The following is a 23587-nucleotide window of genomic DNA, read 5'->3' on the forward strand; positions in this document are numbered from 1 at the left end:
CATGCTGAAGCACCTAAGAGTTATACTTAATGGCACTCCCAGGTGCTGAGGAGAGTTGTTCTGCACTCTTATGCCATGCATATGAAGTAATGTAGGCTTTATCCCAATACATATTTGTTCCAAAGATATTAATCTCATCTAAAGGTTCAACGACCAACAATGCACAGACTAAAAGGCGGCAGCAGCAGGAGGGCAACAGGGCTAGCCCACTTTGCCCTCCCAAATCTCCCCCTGCACCCCGGTTTCGTGAGAGTGGGAAGCCAGCAGGTGTCAGCAGGAGCTTGGGAATGGGACAGACACTCGCAGCCCCAGGACTCCAGGAGAGGCAGAACCTGATCACAGACGGAAAACCCGGCTGCTTACTGATAAAAAAACAATGACTTTGCAAGCGGATCATTAGCTTAAAGGAATTAAGGAGCCATTTCCTCTGGCTGACTTCAGAGAGCTGTGGAGCAAAGGCTGCTGGAGCTGGAGCGAGGGCACTGCCACACTGCACAGCCCCTCTTCCCCATGCTGGCACGTGAGCTTGTCCAGGCAGCCCCATATTTACACTGGGAATCTGTAGGGGTTTTTAGAGGCCAGCTGAGTGCTGTGGTTTTGGGGACTGCCTGTAAGAATGCTTGTAACCCAAGGCTGGATCCAGTCCCTCTGTGGTGAGGGGACTAAGAGGGGAACAGGCAGCTGTAGAAAGGGCAGAAGGATGCAGGTGCTGCTCAACTGTACACTGAAACCACCCTAGCTCTCCTCCTCACTTCCCCAGTCAGTCCAGCCTATGTACCTCATGGCAAATGTGAGCCAATTAATTGAAGGTGACTTACTTCTCAGTTAAGGTGCAAATTAATATATTTTTCATCTCTTGAAGAGTGCCTGGTAATGAAAAGCACACAAAGATAGTTACCAAAGAGAAGCTAACATGTGGTAACTTGTCCTTTGATAGCTTGTTTGTATATCAGTGTCTTTATTTAAATACCTGTCTTCCAAAGAAAATGCTGGCAAGTCAGGCTTAAACAGTTACTGCCCTTCTAGATTAACTGTCAATCATTAGACATCTCCGTGGGTCCTGCACTGCAGCTCTTGCTTCTGTAATTGCCAAAATCAAAGAGCACTTCAGAACAAAATCAATACAGAAGTTCCTTCAAAATTAATTCTCAAAACAGCAGTAGAAAGAATCTTTTATAAAAAATAAATTTTACATTTGGAGTATTTGAACACTAATTACTGCAAATGGCCAAATAGAAATGCTCTGTAATTGAGAAGTAACAGTGACAATCTGTGCATGTATATGTTTTTTCCCTTACTCTCAGGGTAAAATGCCAAATAGTAAAAATCCTTTTTCACTACCAAATAATAAAAATTCAATACCTATTCAATTTAGCAGCTCCACCAGTAGGATGAAGTTCTGAGTGAATTTCATTGACAGTCTCCTGATGAAAAAAACAGAAAATCCTCTTGAAGTTAACATAAACACCATAAAGTACAAGAAGGTTCTTGGAGAAAAGAGTGCAGACTGTTTTCATTTAAAGGTCTGTCTGAGGGAGTGTTGGGGTCCTTTCTCTGAGACAGCTATGTGAACTGAAAGGTAATACTGATTTTAATATTTTAATGCTAGAGTTGAAGGCTCTATAGATAGCAACATTACAGACTAGAAACAACCGTTTATTTCTGGACAAGGTTGTGCAGTCAGCACGGGAAAGTGCAGGCCTCAGCCACGAACTGAAAATACTCAGGGGGAGTTGCACATTCCAGAAGAGAATCCCAGGAACAGCCCCAGCACATTACATGGGCTCTAGCCAACCCTAGTGTCAGGTTAACACGCCCACTCCTCCATTTCCCTCCTGCATCTGCTGTATTTGAGCCTTCCTGAACTCTAAGATGATGTGCCCTACCACCACACTGGAGAGAAGCTGTGTGCTCACACAGGCACCAGAGGATGAAGGAGAGCACTCAGGTCTGTTCACACGACGCATCTCCCAGAGCACACATGCAGTGCCCAATGCCTGCCCGCATTTCCACACCCCCAATGAAGGAAAGAAACCACCTAGAGGGTTATCCACAGCTTCACCTGAAAAAGGTGAAATATGGGCCCAGACTCCAGGAGAGAAAATTGTCCCTCCCTGCCCTCCAAGCCTCTACTATGGGGTGTTTCTTCCCCGGAAAACTGCACCTTGCTGCACCATAGCAGCAGCTCTGAACACAGAGGAGAGAGATGTAAGAATTAATTTAACACAACTAAAATCTTCTGTGCTTTCTCTGCTTGGAACAGCTGGGCCAGGTTTGCTAGCACTTTCCAAATAAGGCTCCCAAAGGAAGCATCATGCTGAACAGCAGGAGCTACAATACAGGCGGTTGCCACTGGAGGTGTTGAGAAATCTACAAAAAAATGTTACCAACACTACCTTAAAAATTATGTGATCATCTTTGATCCAAGTTTATAGAAATACTTCAAAAATGATTGCTCCTTCATTTGCTTGACAAGCCAGGTTCAAAATTCAGTTTCCCTGGCAACAGCTGAGGACATTAAACTGTGCAATGTGTCTAGGAAAGAAAATAAATGGGAATGGAAAATTACTCCAGAAAGTTAGTTAAAGGGATTTGCAGAGAGAAGCAAAACCAGGAATGGGCAAGCAGTCACACATCAATAACCTCAAAGATCAAATATTTCATCTTTCTAAGTAAGGCAGGAAATAAAAGCTAAAGCTGTAGTTGCTGCTTTGCTTTTATCATCCAGTTGATTTGTTTGCTGCCGATAGCTGTATGTGCCAAAAAATCTTTTGGCTGCTTCTAAAAGACAAAAGAGGATGGGTATTGCACACTTTCATCTTTAAACACTGCTGGCAGAGGCAGCATTGCACAAGCTTTGCAAGGCAGCCATCTTCAGGAGTGCCCACTGGTGTCTTTTGCTGAAACAAGACAACTAAATCTATGTGCAGGAATGAAATAGCCTGGGCAGCCATTCATGGGTCACCAAAGCTAGCAATCAGAGAACACAGTGAGGGTCTTACAGTCTCATCCTGTTCCTCAGCATGACCTCCTGCACACCCACCTTGCACTGCACACAGATTCATAGGCAATGGCAAGGGGAGAAGGCAAGTCATGCCCCACTGCTCCAGCCAGCCAGCATGAGCTCTGGTGCCTGACCAACAGTCCTCTGTGACTGCAGAGTACCTCACCAGCAATATCCCAGCAAAACTACTGCCAAGCACCCCACAGCTGGATGAATAGCTTAGCAGCACCATTTGCACACAGAGGCACTGTTTGCAGTGTGGCCTTCTTCATTCCTATTAAATATAGCCCCAGATTTATTAGTATTTCCTTTTACCTGAGTTCTCATCAGAGGGCTGGCAGTTTTCTAGCTGAAATATTTCTGTGAAGTCACAGAACACTGATTGATGGTTTTCAGAAATTATTCTGTATTTCCCAAGAGTAAAGAAAATGATCAGAAGGATGGAGCACCTCTCCTATGAGGAAAGGCTGAGAGAACTGGAGTTCTTCAGCCTGGAAAAGAGAAGGCTCTGGGGAGACCTTATTGCAGCCTTTCAGATCTTACAATTGGGCTATAAGAAAGATGGGGAGAGACATTTTAGCAAGGCTTGTTGTGATAGGATGAAGGTTAATGATTTTAAACTAAAAGAAGGAGATTCAGGCTGGATGTGAGGAAATCATTTTTATAATGAGGTGTTGGATGCGCCATTCTTGGAGACATTCAAGGCCAGGCTGAATGTGGTTCTGGGCACCCTGATCTAGTTGAGGATGTCTCTCCTTATTGCAGGGGGTTGGACTGGATGACCTTTGAAGGTTCCTTCTAACCCAAACTATTCAGATTCTATGATTCTATGAGCAGAACCCTGTTCTAACTCTGGTTAAATGGTAAGAGCAAGTTCTTTCTGCACAGAATCATATTTTTTGTATTGAATAAACCACAAGACCTCCACCTCCCATCTGAACCAGACCAAGAACAGAATATTGCTGCAGAGCGGTGGTACAACACCCACACATCCTCCAGATAACACTAATAATTATCTGGAAAAACAATGCTGCGAGAATGCGACTTGTTTAAGAATCAGACACCCACCATGGCATTTGAGATGGTTTTGTCCACCCCCCTCAAAGCTCAGCTCCACCAGCTTCTTCTAACAAAACAAACAAACAAACAAAGATCTGAAATTGCATCAAAAGACCAGGTATGTATTGAGATATTGTGTTTCCAGCCCATTTGTCCCTAGATTGATTTAGGAGCCCCTCTCCAGTTTTGTAAATCAGTTGATTCACAAAAGCAGCCTGTCTGTTTATAGACTTCTAGCCTCATTTCACATTAAGAGTGATTTTAGACTGATCTGGCATGTTTACTGCCCCTTTCTTCAGGGAACTCGAAGTGTACTTAATGTGAACTAGATTACACCATCCCTCTTGGCCACCAGAGTCTCTGCCTCCCTGCAGGGCATCCTCCAGTAGCCTGGTTGAGGGCTGACAACATCAATTGTCAGATTGCTGGTGAAATATTTTCTCTGCAGCTGCTAGCCACTGCCAGTTGATAAAATGGAGGAAAACAGACTGAAAGCTGCCACAGCAAGCCTCAAGTGGTTCTATTTATTTTCATTTTAATAGACCAGTGCTATTGATGATGCTGGAGCGGAGCAGCTAATGCCTCCTATGCAATAGTCCATGGCTGTGACACTTCCTTGTCAAGCTCTTTTTGATTACGTTTAACAGGAGCCACTAGGAAGAAATGAGTGCTGTACAAGGCATAAGATCCTCACTGATCATAGTTTGAAGCTTCTTTCAAGACAAGTTTGCCTCTATACAAACGCCTGTAGCATGGGGAACAAACGAGGAATTAAAGATGTGTGCACGTCTACGGGGATATGATATCATTGGTATTACAGAAACATGGTGGGATGGCTCCTATGACTGGAGTGTTGGAATAGAAGGTTACAGGTTCTTTAGAAAAGACAGGCCTGGCACACAGGGAGGGGGAGTTGCCCTTTATGTTAGGGATAGGCTGGAGAGTATGGAACTCTGTCTGGGGACAGGTGAGCAGTCAACAGAGAGTCTGTGGGTCAGGGTTAAAGGGAAAACAGTGACAGGAGACATTACTGTGGGGATCTGTTACAGACTGATCAAGAGGAACCTGCGGATGAAGCACTCCATAGACAGATAGGAACAGCCTCACGCTCGCAGGCCCTTGTTCTCATGGGGGACTTCAACCACCCTGACATCTGTTGAAGCAACGGTATGGCCCAGCACAAGCAATGCATGAGGTTCCTTGATTGTCTGGAAGACAACTTCCTTCTGCAAGTAATAGAGGAGCCGGCAAGGAGAGGTTCCATGCTTGACTTCGTGCTCACCAACAGGTAAGGGCTAGTCAGAAATGCAACGCACCAGGGCAGCCTTGGTTGCAACGATCACGAGATGGTCATGAATGTCAGGACAGTGAGAAGAGCGTGCAACAAGCTCACTGCCCTGGACTTCAAAAGAGCAGATTTGGCCTCTTCAGGAACCTGCTTAGTAAGGTTCTATGGGATATAGCCCTAGAGGGCAGGGGGGCCCAAGACTCTCGGTTTATATTCAAGGATCACCTGCTACAAGCTCAGGAGTGTTGCATCCCAACTAGAAGGAAGTGCAGCAGGAGGCACAGGAGACCTCCATGGATGGATAAGGAGCTGCTGAGGAAAATTCAAATGAAAAAACAGGCTTATAAAAAGTGAAAGCAAGGACAGGTGGCCTGGGAAGAGTACAGGGATGTTGTCTGGGAAGCTAGGGACCAGGTTAGGAAAGCTAAGGCCCAGTTAGAATTAAACTTGGCTAGGGATGTTAAAGAAAACAGAAAGGGATTCTACAGTTACATTGCAAATAAAAGACAGACTAGGGACAATGCAGGCCCTCTCTGGAAGCTGTCAGGAGAACTGGCTACCCTGGATTTGGAGAAGGCTGAGGTTCTTAATGACTTTTTTGCCTCAGTCTTCACTGGCAAAGGCTCTGACCACACCACCCAAGTCTTGCAAGGCAGACACAGGGACTGTGAGAATGAAGACCTTGGGCCCACTGCAGAAGAGGATCTGGTTCAAGACCATCTTAAGAACATAAACATGCACAAGTCCATGGTTCTGATTAAATCCATCCGCAGGTCCTGAAGGAGCCGAAGTTGCTAAGCCACTGGCCATCATATTTGAAAAATCATGGCAGTCAGGTGAAGTTCCTGATGACTGGAAAAAGAGAAATATAACCCCAATTTTCAAGAAGGGGAAAATGGATGACCCAGGGAATTACAGACCAGTCAGTCTCACCTCTGTGCCTGGCAAAATCTTGGAGCACATTCTCCTGGATAGCATGCTAAGGCACATGGAAAAAGCAACAAAGTGCTTGGGGACAGCCAACATGACTTCAGTAAGGGGAAATCTTGCCTGACCAATTTGGAGGCCTTCTATGATGGGGCTACAGAACTGATGGACAGGGGTAGAGCAGTTGATGTCATCTACCTGGACTTGTGCAAAGCATTCGACACTGTCCCACACGACATCCTTGTCTCTAAATTGGAGAGACATCAATTTGATGGATGGACCACTCGGTGGATAAAGAACTGGCTGGATGGCCGCACACAAAGAGTTGTGGTCAATGGCTCAGTGTCCAGCTGGAGACCAGTAATGAGTGGCGTCCCTCAGGGATCGGTGTTGGGACCGGTCTTGCTCAGCATCTTTGTCTCTGACATGGAGATTGAGTGCACCTTCAGCAACTTTGCTGATGACACCAAGCTGTGTGGTTCGGTTGATACGCTGAAGGGAAGGAATGCCATCCAGAGGGACCTTGACACACCTGTGAGGTGGGCTGATGCCAACCTCATGAAGTTTAACCATACCGAGTGCAAAGTCCTACACCTGGGTTGGAGCAATCCCAGGCACAGCTACAGGTCGGGCAGAGATGAGATTCAGAGCAGCCCTGCAGAGAAGGACTTGGGGGTGTTGGTTGATGAGAAAATGAACATGAGCCAGCTTCAGTGTGTGCTTGCAGCCCAGAAAGCCAACCGTATCCTGGGCTGCATCAAAAGGAGCATGACCAGCAGGTCGAAGGAGGTGATTCTGCCCCTCTACTCTGCTCTCGTGAGACATTACTTGGAGTATTGTGTGCAGTTCTGGTGTCCTCAACATAAAAAGGACATGGAACTGTTGGAACAAGTCCAGAGGAGGACCACGAGGATGACCAGGGGACTGGAGCACCTCCCGTATGAAGACAGGCTGAGGAAGTTGGGGCTGTTCAGCCTGGAGAAGAGAAGGCTGCGTGGAGACCTCATAGCAGCCTTCCAGTATCTGAAGGGGGCCTATAGGGATGCTGGGGAGGGACTCTTCGTCAGGGACTGTAGTGATAGCACAAGAGGTAATGGGTTAAAACTTAATCAGGGGAAGTTTAGATTGGATATAAGGAGGAAGTTTTTTCTGTAAGGGTGGTGAGGCACTGGAATGGTTTGCCCAGGGAAGTTGTGAATTCTCCATCCCTGTCAGTTTTCAAGGCCAGGTTGGACAGCGCTTGGGTGGCACAGTTTAGTGCTAGGTGTCCCTGTCCATAGCAGGGGATTTGGAACTAGATGATCTTAAGGTCCTTTCCAACCTTAACTATTCTATGATTCTATAAGTTCCTGTTTCTGCATATGCCCTTCCTCTGTGAAAACTGGAGAAAGGAGTTCAGATTAGATTGTTGAAAAGAAAGATCAGAGCCCTCATTTTGGGGGAAAAAATGAAATTAATTAAAAAAAAAAAGTCTTTAAAAGACATAAAAAGAGCAGATCTAAGGATCAGTCTGTGACTGAGAAGCCATTCAGGTGACAGCAGCTAGGATGTGACCTTGTGGTTGATGTGAAACTCACTCAATCTTCGATACTGTAGCCCTAATATGATTTCAGGATGTTAGTACTAGAAAGGCTGCAGCTGGTGCTCTCAATGCTGTGTTATGTGCCGCTGACTGAGAAGCAAAAGCAACTTTTTCCGGTCACCAGCTTCAGTCACTGATAATGGGAGAGCAGTAACAATTACCATTAAGGTAGCACAGCTTTGCCTACCTCTGCCCACGGTTCAACTTCATGATCTCTATGCAGTCTGAAGTCATCCTCTGCCTCCAGCAAAACAACCGCTGATGCCTTTTCTAGGAAGGAGACAGAGCAGCTTTCCATTTTTAACAGCCCTGGGTTTATTGACCAAGTTCTGCCCTTAGTTGCAAATCAGTGTTGACTGAGTCTGTTCCACCAAATTGATCATGCTTCCTTGACCTGTGCCTTTTAAACTTTAAAGGCTTCTCTGTGTTGCTTAGAGAAGAAGTTAAGGTAAGCAGGCACTGTATGTGGAACAGCAATACATGATCAGGCATTTACAGAGGAAGGTAACAAGGCTTATCCTTGGCTCTTGTGGAAATTTATTTCACAGTCAGAACAGCCCCAGGAAAGTCCTCTGCCTCCCACACAGCATTACTATAATAGAAGTTTTCTTGTACCAGGGAAATGATTTTTCAGTAATTATCCTCATCCTAAAGCTTTATACAAACATTTAAAAATAGTTTTTACTGTTCCCAAGATAAGGACAAGGTCTTCAATCCAACTTCTTTTCTATGGAAAGCCATTGTGAAGAAACAGGAGAGATTTGAGGTGATTTAAAAATACTTGGTGTCAGCAAGCTGTGCAGCAGTGCTTTCTGCTGGCTAAGGCTTCCTAAATGTGCTTTGCAGTATGTCATACGGCTCTTAAATGAGTCAGCTTAACTGAGGACAATTTTGTATCCATTAGATTGAAGACAAGCAGTAGAAAACTTGTTTTATTAAGGCTGAGAAAGAACCGTATTGTTTAAGGCACTTTCACGGGTTGCCTTCCTCGGTAACTGGTGGTAAACAGCTATGGGAGGAGAGAGGGAATGCTAACATGACAGCTGATATCAGCCATGGCTTTCACAGGCTTCAAAAGCTGACATTCAGCCATAGCCTTCATCTATTCCCCTCACAGCATCACATAAGTTTTGAGAGACTTGTGGAGAAAAAAGGAGATTTACAGAATACGGCAGTAGGAAGAAGACAAGGTCTAGTGGCAGACATTCCTTTCTTAACCTTTTGGGGACCCCCAAGAAGAATCTATCAGATTTTAGTACACTTCTCAAGTCCTTACTGTTTTTCTGTGGTCTGCAGAGAGGTCTAAGAATCGAGGATCAGTTCCTGCCCAGCATCTATTACCAACAGGGGACCATCCATCACTGACTTTAAAATTATTTCCATTCCTTGTCATGACCTGAATCCATGTTGTGACTGATCTAAAGTGTTACCTTCAATTAGAGAAACTTGTAACAATCTTAGCATTTTCTTCATGACTGCTGGAATGGGAGATTTGCTATTCCATAGCTGTGCTAGATGGCATTTCTTCAGTGTTGGTTCTGCTATGATGTATTAGCAATAGGAATAGAAAAGTTATCCCTGAATTATGTGGTGCTTATTTTAATCAAACGCCACAGTAGTTCTTCATGATTCTCATATTAGTTAAAAGATCATGGAACAGAGTCACAAGGTTTGGGTTAAGATGCCATTAAGATAGTCTTCCATCATAGCACATCACACACGGTTTTCTTTTCTCACAGTGTTTTGTGCATTTGGAAGACTTTAGGACCAGTTCCTTTTTGGAGTAAAATGCAATTAAGAAATACGTTGATGCTTAATATTTGCAATCTGCTTTGAAGTATTTGATAGGAAATTTTAAGCCAAAGGCTCTATTTAAGCAAAATAAAAGTAAAATCTCCTCATCTTTGATGCTGATTCTGTTTATAAACCTTCTAGGCTATCATCAGCTTTGTTCAAAGAACTAGCACTGAACAGCCCAGAGAAACACTGTATCACATGGAAATGCCAATGAACAACAAAGAGGGAGCCAGTGAGGTGCAATAAAACAATTAAAAATCAACATAAAGCATGGCCATAGCACTTCAGGCAAGCTAAATTAACCATTACAACACTAATGCATTCTGCATTATTAAGTTTGAATTACACTAAGACTTATTTAGGTCTGGCAAAAAAACTGCTCTGTGCAGTCAATAAGACAGGAAAAAGACAAAAGAAATGTTAATCCACAGAACTACTGAGCAGCCTCATTTCAGTGTAACAAACATTGGAGTTCACAGAGCTTTATTAGCCCAAGTCAAGATGAAAAAGGCCAGAGATGTGTGTGGAAATGAAATTCCACCATACTTCATTATAGAAACATAGTAATAGGTTATTTCCAGAATTTCTGGGATACTACAGAACTGCTGAGGCCTCAATGGGCCTGACAACTGCTGACTGAAGGTACTGCAGTTCTTATCCATTTTATTTTGGAAAGACATAATCTGGTCAGTGTGACAGCCAAAAAGAGGGCAGTGAGTCTGACAAGGACAAGCAGCTGGCCCTGCTCACAAAGTACACGTGAGATATATGTGTACATGGGAGATGCAGGAAGAAAATAAATTAATTCCTTTATTAAATGTAGCAAAAATAAGTATGCTTCCTTTCCAAAAAGAAACACCAGTGGAGGAAGTGGATGCAGTTAATAAATATTTCTGGTTGATTTTTGTTTCATTGCAGAAGTAAATTTTACAGTGTGGAGTTGCAGTCAACATTACATAGAGTACATTCTGAAATAAAACAATGAAAAATAAAACACAATATTTTCTTATTTACAAGCTCTGAAAAGGAAATGTTTTGGATTTTTATAACCTGTTTTCAGTTTTCCCTTACAAAATCTTTGTGCTTCAGCAGGGCAGGTAAAATGTGGGGTTTTTCTTATGTGGCAGCTAATGATGCAGGTTGAAAATTCTTGATGGTCTGTCAGGATTTTGTTAAAACTGAACAATTTTCAAGAAATATTTGATTTTTATGTAACTTAATATTCCAATAGAGAAAGTGCTCCATGGAAAATATTCTAGTAAACTTCAAGAAATGCCTTGTGGCATGCAAAAAGATGTTTTTGTTAAAGAACACTATTAGGAGAACTACTTTACAAAAGTAAAAAAGCCTATGCTTCTGCAGCTCTGCTCTTCCTCTGTTCCAAGCATGTTTCAACTGAAGAACTTCATCATCTTACACAGAACCCTCCTCATTCTGCATAAGGCAGAAAGTGTTTCTCAACAAGCCATCATACTTTATTTTTGATATCTGAGGTTTGTTACCACACACTATCCTGAGAACATCATCAATAAAAAGATATTCTTGGCAGCCATCTGTACTGGCACTGGTCAGCTCTTTTAAAACATTCATCAGCAGGAGGTGCATCATCCCCATTTTTTTGGAAAAGAGCTAGTGATTCTAAAAGCTCTTTCTAATGCGCAGTGTAAAATATGACATTTTACATAGTTCAGATAACTTCATTAACAGCTAAGAGGAAAGTCAGTAAGTTATCAGGCACTGTTAATCCTTTTGGATGGACACTCCCATCCATCCACATTTAAAAAGGACAAGCTCCACTAGCCACTTTTTATCCTTAACAAACATGTTTACAAAACCCATAGAGCAAGATGGTGAAAATGGTTTTACATGCAGAAGAACATATGTCTTCTGATGGTGTCATGCAGCAAGATGACAGCTCACGGAAGATGGTTTCAAGTTTCTTGAAAAGAAACCAACAGATTGGTGCCGGCATGGTATTGCTGCTAACTGAACATGCCAAGTAAGATCAGAGCTGAGTCTTTCATGTTATAGTAAACCCAGACAGGACCCTGGCAGAATGACCTCATTAACCTCATGACTCTTGATCTCTCAATTATGTCCAACTCTCCACTCACAGAAGAATTTGGGACGAGTCTGTCTCCAACAGGAATTTATTTATTTCCATAAATGATCTATTTACATTAACTTGGAGGTCAGCATCTTTTTTCAAAGACAGTCACACTGAGTAGGGATTATCTATTCTTTTCAGATGCTGTAATGGTCTAATAATACAGATGAGGGACAAAGATATTTAACATGTGAATTCATTTGTGACTGGAATTTCAGCAAGAAAACTGAAAACTGTGAGAAATGTGGAAAGTGACACTTGAGATTTACTGCACTCACGCAGTTACATGAACTAGTCCTGACAAGACTATGAAAATTTCCTTGTTCAGAAGTCATGTGAAGTTTAGAGAACAGCTAACTGGACTGGGAACATATTGAGCATGGAAATGAATAAGCAGTACCAGTGTGGAAAGAGAGGGAGGTCAAAGCTCCATGCTTCCACAGAAGTTATCAGCTCATTAATGGGAGAATATTTCTGACTGGTTTTGTCCAGTAAAAGGGCCGTGCCTCAATGTTGGTATCTTAATTCTGTCATTATTTCTTCTGTAACCACTGATGTCATGGTTAAAGTAAAACCAGGCACAAGAACCATTGCTGCTTGTTCTGTCCTAGAGTCACAAAGGATGCAAACCTTCCAAGGAAAAATCAGGGGTGAATTTGGCAGAGAAGCATGCTGGTGGTTGTTTCAAAGTTCACACACTTCCTAGGAATTCTGTTCAAATGAAGTAATTGCATTTTCATTACAGAAGTACCCGAGCAACCTTGGATCAAGAACTTAATTTTGATGAAAGATTCAAGTCCTCATAGAGTTAGGCATGTATTTAAATGTACAGTGGAAAATGCTTAGGATTACCCATGACAGTGAAGATAGACAAATTACATTTTTGTTAGGATGGAGAGGGCAGGAGCTAACTCATATCCTCCAAAGATATCTCCAATGATACATTGATTCTCAGTGTCACCAGGATACTTTTTTATACTGTTGCCACTGTTATTCTCAAACAAGTTAAACTTAGCAGTCTGCAAATTAACTGGAAGAATGCTTTCCTAAAACTGATATAGTGAAATGTGCCAGGTCCTTGATAGGGAAAATTGATCCAGCACTCAAGAAAACATTGATCATATATTCAGATTTCAACGATCATGCAATGCTTATTTACCCTTCTGTGAGCGTGTGATATGTGGATTCATCACTGCCATCATTTAATTCTGCACATCTAACCTGCACGACCATGAACTTTTTTGAGCGGCGAATTCCATTCTGTGCCCTCCATCCTGAGGTTTGCCCATGCTTATCCACATCTTCCAGTCCTAATATGAGCTTGTCTGTAAGTCAATTGAAATACAAGGTTTTTCATCTTCTGACGGGCCATCACTCTTTATTACGTAAAATAATGACCACTTCTTTTGCCAGTATGCTCGTTGGTGTTGTAGGAGCAGCAAGCCTTAATCAGTAGCAATAGATATCAGAATCAGACCCTTTCAGATTTCCATAGATTTGAACTGCTTTCTGTACTAACCATGAAATATGCATAAAGACATTCAGTGTAGTTTGCATGTGGAAAAAATGAGAGCTACAGAACTTTGAGTTGTGTCTAACACTCAGATTTCCTAAAAGTACTGTTTTGCAGCTCAGCTTTAGTCTCTGGTCTATTTTTAATAAACGTCAAGGAACTATCCCAAACTAGAGGCAAAAGTACAAACATGGAAGGTGCAATGGCTCAGTACAATTGTTTACTGAAGATTAGATTAAATTATGTTCAGTCATAGAAATCAAATCTACCTTTAGAATTGTTTCTGTATTCTTAGCATACTTTTTTTACTGTTTAATATTATTCCTAGTAACCTGCTCAGAATCAAAAATTCTTACTAATAACCAACAGAAGATCTTCCTCACCCTTACCTCCACAGCTGGCCAGTTGTTGTGGCCCTGGGTGCCTGACTTTTCCCATGACGCTCTTGAAAAACCATCAGTGCCTGGTACCGTGAACTTGGCACTTGTCCTGGGTTCAGCAGTAGCAGTCATGTTTCTCCTTCGTGGTAGCTGGTGCAGCGCTGTGTTTTGACTTCCAGCCTGGGAACAGTGTTGGTGAAGCCGATGTTTTCGGTTGTTGCTAAGTGATGTTTACCCTGACCAAGGACTCTGTGAGGCTCATGCTCTGCCAGGGAGGAGGGGAAGCTGTGAGGAAGCAGAGATGGAGCGCCTGACCCGGGCTAGCCAGGGAGGTATTCCATACCACAGCACGTCATGCCCGGGGTGGGGGGTGACTGGGAGTTACCCGGAAGGACACGGGTTTCCGGGTGGAACTCTTTTTCTTGGCCGGTGGTATCGTATTCTCTTCCCTTGTTATTTTCCCTTATCATTGCTGTCGTTGATAGTAGCGGTGGTGATTTGTGTACATTGGTTGCTGGACTGTTCTTGTCTCAACCCGTAGGAGTTGCACTTTTTCAATCCTCCTCCCCATTCCTCCGGGAGCGGGGAAGGGGAGAGCCCGGGGGGGGGGCAGGGGGGCCTCGATTGTTGTCAGCTCAGCACCACTCACTGGGAGTGAGTGAACAAGTTACCTGACTGGGTTTAAACCACGACAGTTCTTTTGGGTGCCCAGTGTGGGGCACGAGGGGTTGAGATGACAGATCTGACCAGATTAATAGTCACTTGTCACAATGCTGATTTATTGGCTCTCAAGGTTGTTCCTCTTGATCTCACAGTTTCAGTATATCGTATCTTACGTCCATCCGGTATTTGCTGTATTGGTGTCTTTCGAGTGTGGGGCTTGGGCTAAGGTTTTTGTCTCATTGTACTTTATGGTGATGACTTGCAATACAATAGAATCATTGATCATGAAACTGATCTGGCTTATGTTCCCAGTGTGGTCACCACCTTTATACTTTGGGAGGTATATAATAGAAGTGCTTAGCAATTACACATCTTTTTTCTCCTTCTCAGGTGCTCAGCCTGTGAAGGAGACATCCTTTTACCCTCACAGTCGTCCCCCCAGACCATTTACATTTGAGAGTTTTGAAGTTTTTGAATGGCCTTTTAATGCTGTTGAGACTTGTTTGCTGATGGTGATGGGAATCACCATGCTGGCACGCATACAGAGTGTGTTTTGCCTACGACTGATTTTAAGAGTTAAGCAGAGTCAGGTTTGGGTCTTGTTTGGGGTCAAACGATGATGTAGGAGGACCAAGAGATTTTCCCTGAGGCTGGACAGCCATGAGTGGCAGGGTGTGTGGGATAGTATGGGCAAGTATCTAGGTCAGTGGGTCCCTCCAGTACTTTGGAATTTCACTACCGAACAACTGCAAAATCCAGAAGAATTAGTAAAACACTTAAATGAGGTGTGTGGTCATTCTGGCCATACCAGAGATGGACAAATCATGGCAACGTGCTGGGGCTCGGCCTATGCTTACAGGGCCTTGTTCAACACTATCCAGCACCTTCAAAAGGAAAAGAATGTTGGCGGATCTGAGGGCAAAGCAACAGTCAGCGCAGCTACTCCAGCTCCAGGCACAGCAGCTTCACCCCCACCCAGTACTCAGCCTTGTTGGCCTGTATCCAGTCTCACCTGCACAACACAACACAGGCAAGACTCATGAGCAGCACCAGTAGGGAGGAACTGCACCTCTCTGACTCTGTGGTTCATGAGGGATCAACATGGAGGAAATTGATAACAGAGGTGGAGGGGTAAGAGCTGCACTGGGTTCATCACAGCACAAGGCCTCCATCACATATTTCCATTGTGATCACATGAGAAAGTGCCTTTGAAGGCTCATAACCAGCACCTCAAAAACAATGACAATAAGAAATGTCCTTCCTACATCCAACTATTTTTATTGTACTTTTAATGTACACACAGCAGTTATAGTTCCTGTTAGGGATTTTTCCTAAACCGGTTGCCCAATGTGTGGAATATTGTAGCCCTAGGGCTCAGCTAAACTTTGCCCTTTTTATTATTCAACTCACAAAACAGGAGAGCTCTATAAAATGGCTTGAATGTATGTATTCCAGCACAGTGTGTTACCTGGTGCCAGCCTTTGCCTGTGGATTCCACTCACTGAAATACATCCCATGTGATTCCCAGTGGGCTTTAAAGTGTATGACAAGAAGTCTTTTATCTTTATTACCTCTTTCCTACCATTCAAAAATCTCCCAATTGCTTTTTCTTTCTTTCCTGAGTAATGATGGAGCTTTATAAAAACCTATGTGAAGAGAAATACCAAGAGAGAAATAAAGACAAATATTGATATAATGCAGCAATTTAAGAAAAATAAAATAAAATTTATTGGCAATCATCAGGCTATGAAAAGAGCAAAAATAGATTACTTACATCTGACTTAAGTTTCTGATATTGCTATTATATTGGAAAATCTGTTAAGCCCTGAGGGACAGATCTATTGAATTCTGCCACAAACCTTAACAGGCTCTACAGAACAAAAAAGACAAATGTGGTAGCCCCAAAATTACCAAATCCAGTCAAGTGATGTGACCATGATAACATTCATCAAACATAATGTGCTTCTACTTTATTTTAAGATAAGAGTTAGAAAAGCTGAGGAAGCATTCTGGTAAATAATACTGAATTTATTATTGTTCAGACATGTCCCACTCCTAACTGTCTCCTGAGATATACAACACTGTATTAAGTCAGCAGTGACTAGCAACGAAGGGAATGAGCTAGAAAGGTCCAGTCCAGTGAGAGGCAGAAACAGTTTATGTGCCTGAAATGCAAAACATATCAAGAAGACCAGTCATGCGTTTTCAAAAATCAAAAGCCACTCTTGAAAATGCATCATCTCCTCATATTTTCTTTGCACAAATGGATGATGCCACTTCTGAGGAAAGCTGATTTGGTTCAGTCAAGAAATGGGAGTGGGGAGTTGATCTCTGCCTTCAAATCTCTGTTAATAAACTGATCTATAATTTAAATCATTAAATCATTCACTGGATTAATAAGCATACCTGTCCACGTGCATGAGGAACCCACGCAATTAGCATGCTAAACTGACAAGAAAATGGAACTGATTTAGCTGTCATACCCCTTCCAGAACAGTTCATTCCAGTTTGGGTGCCTCTACCACCAATTAGATACCTTTGGATTCAAGAGGAAATCATATCTTGCTCCCATATTGAAAATCAAATGATGGATGGTTTAAAATAATGCCTGTGGGGTACTATGCCCTCAAGATCCCACTCCTCTGCTCTCACCTCCTTCTTGCAAAGAATTTTACATCTTAATCATGGCCCGTTAATTACTTTTACGTAATATAAGAAATAAGGCAGATGTCTGAAGAGTAGTTTAAAAATGAGGTAGTCATGTAACTTAATCTAACATGTTTTTGAAGTCTTTGATCAAAGACTAACCCCAAGAGAGCCTTGGGAATCTCAGCTCTAACTTCACTGGCAGTTGAAGCCCAGTTGTGAGCCATGGAAATAGCCACACAACAGCGTACATACCACCTGGTCTCCCGGCAATTCTCGTCACTCATTTCTTGACACTTAATGTCAACTGGGCTCGCGCTAGTCACTTCACAGAGCAGCGTTCCTCTTGTGAACTGGCCATGGGACTTTCACGTGGTTGAAGACAAGCAACGTTTAGGGGTCTACGTCCACTAACAATAACACAGCTGCATGCTGTTAAAGCAGTTGGTGGTTAAGTGAGAACTAATAAATAACGGTATGTCCTGCCTGTTGCAGTGGAATGCGGTGGGGGGGGGGAGCGGGCAGAGCCGGCAGCACTCGGGAGATTTCATTTGCATCACCTAAAGGTCAAGAATCACAGACACAGTTTACAGCTTCAGTATACTGGTATCACTTTTAAAATGAGATCCCCTGTACTAAGAGGAACACTGTGATGAAACAGTCAAGAGGCTTTCTGCTTTCTACCATGGATACCTCCATGAGCCATAACGTGACTTGTTTGAAACAATTCTTTGCATCAGGACCTTTAAGGATAAGTTTCTTCGTCATACCTTCAGAAACCTGTAGCAGATCAACTGTAGGCATCAAAAGCACAACTGTGTATATTTTATATCCCTTATTGTCAGATTCTAAACAAAAATGGTAGGCTGTAAAGATAATACTGGAGAACAAAGTGATGCGCACACAGTAATACTTGGAAGTAAATGAACTTAGACCGATGATACTTGTAAATTTATTATTCAGTTCTATTTTGTAGTGCTCTCATTAAGCAGAAGACACCATCTCTGAAAGGAAAAATTTTTGGAAAATTGGGAAATTCTTGTTTTGTTTCACATTTGCCACCTTGAAATCTGAGAAACACTGAAAAAGAATAACATGTAGTTAATTCTAACAGAAAAAAAAAGAAAGCCAGACTGAATGGGAACACTGCCTTATTAATACCTAGAAGATGATGATTTGATAATACCTCATCTCCGGTTTTGAAACAGCTCTTTTTATTTTTCTTTACTGTAGATGTTTAAAATACATTTATTATCTATCACATTACATCTAGGTATCTGATTTCAGGCTCCCCTGCTCTGGTATGGCTCCCGTTCGTCTTGTATGCAAAGTTATGTGAAGACTTTAAATTCCCTGTATCCAATGTTCTGCTAAGGGACAGGTTTCAATAGCAGCCAATAATGGTATATTCTGAAAGATATAAAACTGTTTCTTGGTAAACTGTAAACTAAGATACGTCAGCAAGTTGGAACTGCAAAATTAAATTGCTTATAATAAATAGTTTTCTTATCAGGGAAAGAAAAACATTCACTATAGAAAGATATGATCAATATAAACTTGAATAGCAACATATTTGTAGGTATATTTTAAAGGTTATGTTCTCATGATCTTCAGGAATTCCCTCATAATGCGAGTAGAACTGAGCACCTAAGGCAAATGATTTCCTGCAAATGTTTGCTTACACTTTTAAATGAAATTGCCTCATTATTGCCTGTTATTTGTTGCTGTTCATTCCCCATAGATATTCAGATAAAAGATGTATTTATGCTCATGTACAATGGAACTAAAAGCATCTGAGCTTACCTCTGCTTTCTTTTCCTGGATAAATTTGATTAAACTGCATGAATTTATTGCAGACATCTAACTCCCAAGGAAAGCAGTGGGCACTAGGCACTACATGAAAGGTAGAAAGAGAGTGTCAAAGTGCTTTAAGGCTCTACAACCTAATCGTAGTTTTCTTATTCTGTAAAGTGAAGACAAATTTAGGAGAGTAAAATATTCAAACCAGCAAAGAGTTCTGTCACTTCAGTAGCAGGACTTGTACAGGAACTTCATTATACATAGATGTATCTCTGCATCATGAGCTGGGTTTCTCTCTGTTCCAAAAGCAAGATCTCTCTACCAGACTGCAGTGAAAAATCATGCTGAATTCTCATCTTCAGCCTGTTCAGATTCTACAGGCTCTTTTCTGTTATTTGGCTGGCTTACATTCAAGTGCGTCTCACCTAGAGTGAGAGGAGCTCTGGGCCTCTGCTCTACAGTACATTAGCCATAGCTGCTGCTACTGGACAGTGGGTCTTCCCTCTCTCTGTACTGTACTCCCACAAGTAACAGCCTTTCAACACCGGTTCCGACTATTGTTTTCGTGGCAGTTTCTTCACAAAGAGGAGCTCTCATGATAGGTAATGTATAAGCACTGATCTCTCATATAGTTGAATACTGAAATGACACATAACCAAATGCAGATTCAAGATTCCCTGTTAATTACACAGGGATTGTTTTGTCAGTGCAATAGAATTTCAGAAATAAAAAAAACCAAACTATGGCTATATATAGGATACAGACATAAGAAACTGCACGAATGAATGCGTAGACTGCTTCCTCTTAATGGCTAGAGAACTCAGTCCAAAGGCATGGCAGCAATCCATTTCTTAGAATGCAGACACCTGGATTGTGTGTGAAACTGAATGCTGAATGAGACACAGTTGCTCATTACTGTTCAAAATTATATATTTGACATGAACTCTAAAAATAAGGAAATCCAGAACGCTAACCCTTTGCCCAGGTTTTCTGTGATCCCCAGAAACGTCTGATGTTCTGACACAACGTACTTTAACAATGACTCTATAAAAAGAAAATTCAGTCCTGAGGTTCCTATTGAGAATGGCAGCTGGTTATACTTTACCATAAAACACAGCTTGTTCTTGTTATTCATCACTAACCCTGAGGAGGAAGACAGCACCTTTCATACGTTTGCAACTGGCTGAAAATTAAATTCCTTGTTTTAAGGCATTGAAAACATTGAATAGCTTATATGTCAATGCCTGACAAGGTAAAGGAACAGATGAAGACTATAGTCCTGCTTTTAAAATTAAGCATCCATAGATTAAATAAACAAACAACCAACCAACCAACCAAACAAAAAAAAAACAAAAACCCAACCTGTGACAAACTGGTCTCCCAGAGATTTTTAAATAGTGAAACAATTACATAGAGAATAACCCATCCAAGGAAAACAAACCCACAAACAAACAAGCAAAGCCCCAGACAACAAAAATATCCCAGCTTTTAAGACTGACATTGGTATCCTCTCAGCAGTTCCTTCAAAACTTTGAATCCAGGAAATCTGAGGTATCAAGTGAAATGCAGCAATCCAAAAGCAGTAACAAGGTCCTAGGAACACATGCAGACTTGTCTCAAGGTGTTGAAGGGACTAAATGCCAGAAATGTTGGCACCCAAGTTCAAAGAAAGGGAGTTTACAACTTTACACTTCAATGTTGAGCTTGCTCATCTCTTTACTTTCCCCAACTGCTATTTCTCCTATGAAGCCTCTGCAAGAAATGGTCCCTCAACTCTGACTTCAAGCATAGTTTTTGAACTTCTGAAAGCCTATGGCAGTCACCCTCACCAAGCCTTGCTGTACATTGAAGTACATCTTGTGATCTTGCAAGGTGTGAAAGAAACACAGAAAGACACATACGTAATGTGGTCCAGGTTCAATGTAAAGCACACCTGTGCTCTAAAGGCTGGCTATTGGCTTTTAGAAGTGCTAGTAGGGAGATTAGGCACAGACAGGTAGGTGCAGTCTTGGCCTGTTATTCCACTAAGAATAAAAATTAAAACCCATGAAGTAATAAATTCTACTCTTACTGATGTAAAACATTTGTAAAGTAAGCAACCCTTAAAGTATGAATCTGACTGAATGACTCAGACATTATTTATAGTTTTCTTATGATTAACTTTTTTGCTGGCAACATCACCATATAAAATAAGGCACCATTCAACACTTTCAAGGCAACATCATTGCACACTCTAAAATTAAGCATCATAAATTTAGTTATCCTTGGAATAATTACATTAAAGTTTCACTGGCACTTTGGACAGTCTGTGATGTTATAACTTTAGCTTAAAATAGTGACCATTTTTAAACTAAACATTTGCTTAACATATTGTCATGCAACATGGATGTAATAGTATTTTGGTTCTGTAACCTCGGTGGTTTTCATTAGTCTGTAACTTTTCACGGTCATTTATCTAAACTATGTAAGCATTAAGTCTGTTGACTATGAACAGTACACCAAGGCCAAGCCCATTAGGGACAAGAGGTCTCTTTATTAACAAGTTCTTTGAAATTCATAGTAATTTCCAAGCATTTCCTGGGAATGCAATTCTTTTCTAGTGCCATGAATTTTAATATAACTACTTGCAAAGATGGTATGAGAGCAAAAGTGTCCAAGAACCTCAACAGTAATTACAGCAATAAACCTATGTCATGGTTTAGGCCCAGACCGTAAGTCAGCCATGCAGCCCTCTCGCTCACTCCCCACCTTTCTTCCACCTGCCGCTCCCGGAGGGATGGGGAAGAAAATCGAAAGAATGTAACTCCCATGGGCTGAGATAAGAACAGTCCAGTAACTAAGGTATGACACAAACCACTGCTGCTGCCATCAATGATAATAATGATAAGGGAAATAACAAGGGAAGAGAATACGATACCACCTGTTGATACCCAGCCCAACTGAGCCGTGAATCAGACCTTCCTGGTAACTCTCAGTTACCTCCTGGGCATGACGTGCTGTGGTATGGAATACCTCTTTGGTCAGTTTGGGTCAGGTGTCCTGTCTCTGCTTCCTCCCAGCTTCCCCTCTTACCGGGCAGAGCATGAGGCTCACAAAGTCCTTGGTCAGACTAAACATTTGAGCAGTAACTAAAAACATCGGTGTTATCAGCGCTGTTCCCAGCCCTAAAGTCAAAAACACAGCACTGCACCAGCTACTAAGAAGGAGAAAAAATGACTGCTACTGCTGAACCCAGGACAACCTAGTTGAGGCCTTTGTAGCGAGGACACTTACAAGCAATTTTGATTTGACAAATCACATTAAATTAATCTTAATTTTTTTTTTTTACAGAGGAGTAGAAGTCTTTGGAAGATCACAGAATTGGTTAGGTTGGAAAGGACCTCTGAAGGTCATCTGGTCCAACCCCCAAAGATAAGCAAGAGCAGCAGGTACTATACATCTTGATAATGGTAAGGGGTTTTGTATTTTTATCTCACATGCAAAATTCATTGGATTATTCCAAAATTAAGTGGAAAGACACACAAAAATAAGTGGCAATATTTCTCTATCAAAATTAATGTTTATTAACTGAGTCTACTTTATACTTACCTGCGATTTAGATTTGTGATTCCAAAAGTGAAATAGACAGGAGATTTATGAAAACACTGGAACATGGATTAAAAACCAAATTGGTAATGACAAATTGAAAATGTTACCTGAACAATTTAACAACCACAGAGATGGTTACATGTGAATGAATAGTCAGCTCTGTGAATACAGACAGCCATTTAGCAGGAAAGGTTGGAAACTTGGAGGCTTGCAAGTCGAATAGGAACGTGGAGGAAAACAGACAAGACACCCGTTTCTTTTCCGCACGATGCACAAGTTTAAACCAGAATACTATTCCCATTTTGGGCATCACATTTGAAGAAAGATGTGGACTTAGCACAGGGAGCTGAGAAACTGGCAAAAGAATTATTAGGGATCATGAAAGAACATGAAAAATTAGGAAGAAGGAGGATCCTTCAGAAGATTGAGGAATACAGCAATCTACACAAAGAAAGGCTGCCTCAGAAAGGGTGCGATATGTCTGTTCTCCGTGCTGACAGAGGTTTAAAGTGCTATGACAGAGGTGGAGGTTAGGCCTCAGAAAAGGTTTCATTTAAGCCAGTTAACCACTGGAATAGACTGCCTGTGTAGAGTCTTTAAACAGGTAAACCAGGAACCTGAGCACATTCAGGTGGAACTGATCCTACCTTACAACAGGGTTTCCTATTGGCCTTACACTCCATCACTATCCTTCCACAGTCACTGAAGTTTCACAGCACTCCTTCCCTGGCTTCACCCCTTACCTCTGTATTTAGCTTTCAGCTCATTCTGAAAGCCTTGGCCACCCTTATACTCAAGAAGTCACAGGGAATGATATAAGGAGCTGATGTCATACTCCTGTCTGCATGTGCATTATTTTCGTCTTTCATTTGCATCTTCCTTGTATATTAGGAAACATACACCATCCTGTGTGCATGCATGTATGCACACGTGTGCTTTTTAAACCCAAGAAACTCCCATTCCTGATTAACCTTAAAATGCCACCAAAATAAACCTTCGGTAATACATTCCGGTAATACATTCTTAATCAAGTTGCATCAGTATACCTCACAGTGGCATTTCACAGTTATGATGCCATTGGTAATAGCTGGGGTTATACAGTATACAGGAGTGACACATATCTTTCTAAAATAAAAGTATGAGTAAACATCTAATAGCAACACTAGCTTAGATTATGTCATCAGTTTTGAAGAGGAAATGACCTCAAAGATTAATGAGGAATTCTGCCTAGAA

The sequence above is a fragment of the Pezoporus occidentalis genome, unplaced genomic scaffold (assembly GCF_034315485.1).
Source record: "Pezoporus occidentalis ecotype Australia unplaced genomic scaffold, CSIRO_AGI_Poc_V1 ctg3, whole genome shotgun sequence".
In the NCBI taxonomy this organism is placed as follows: Eukaryota; Metazoa; Chordata; class Aves; order Psittaciformes; family Psittacidae; genus Pezoporus; species Pezoporus occidentalis.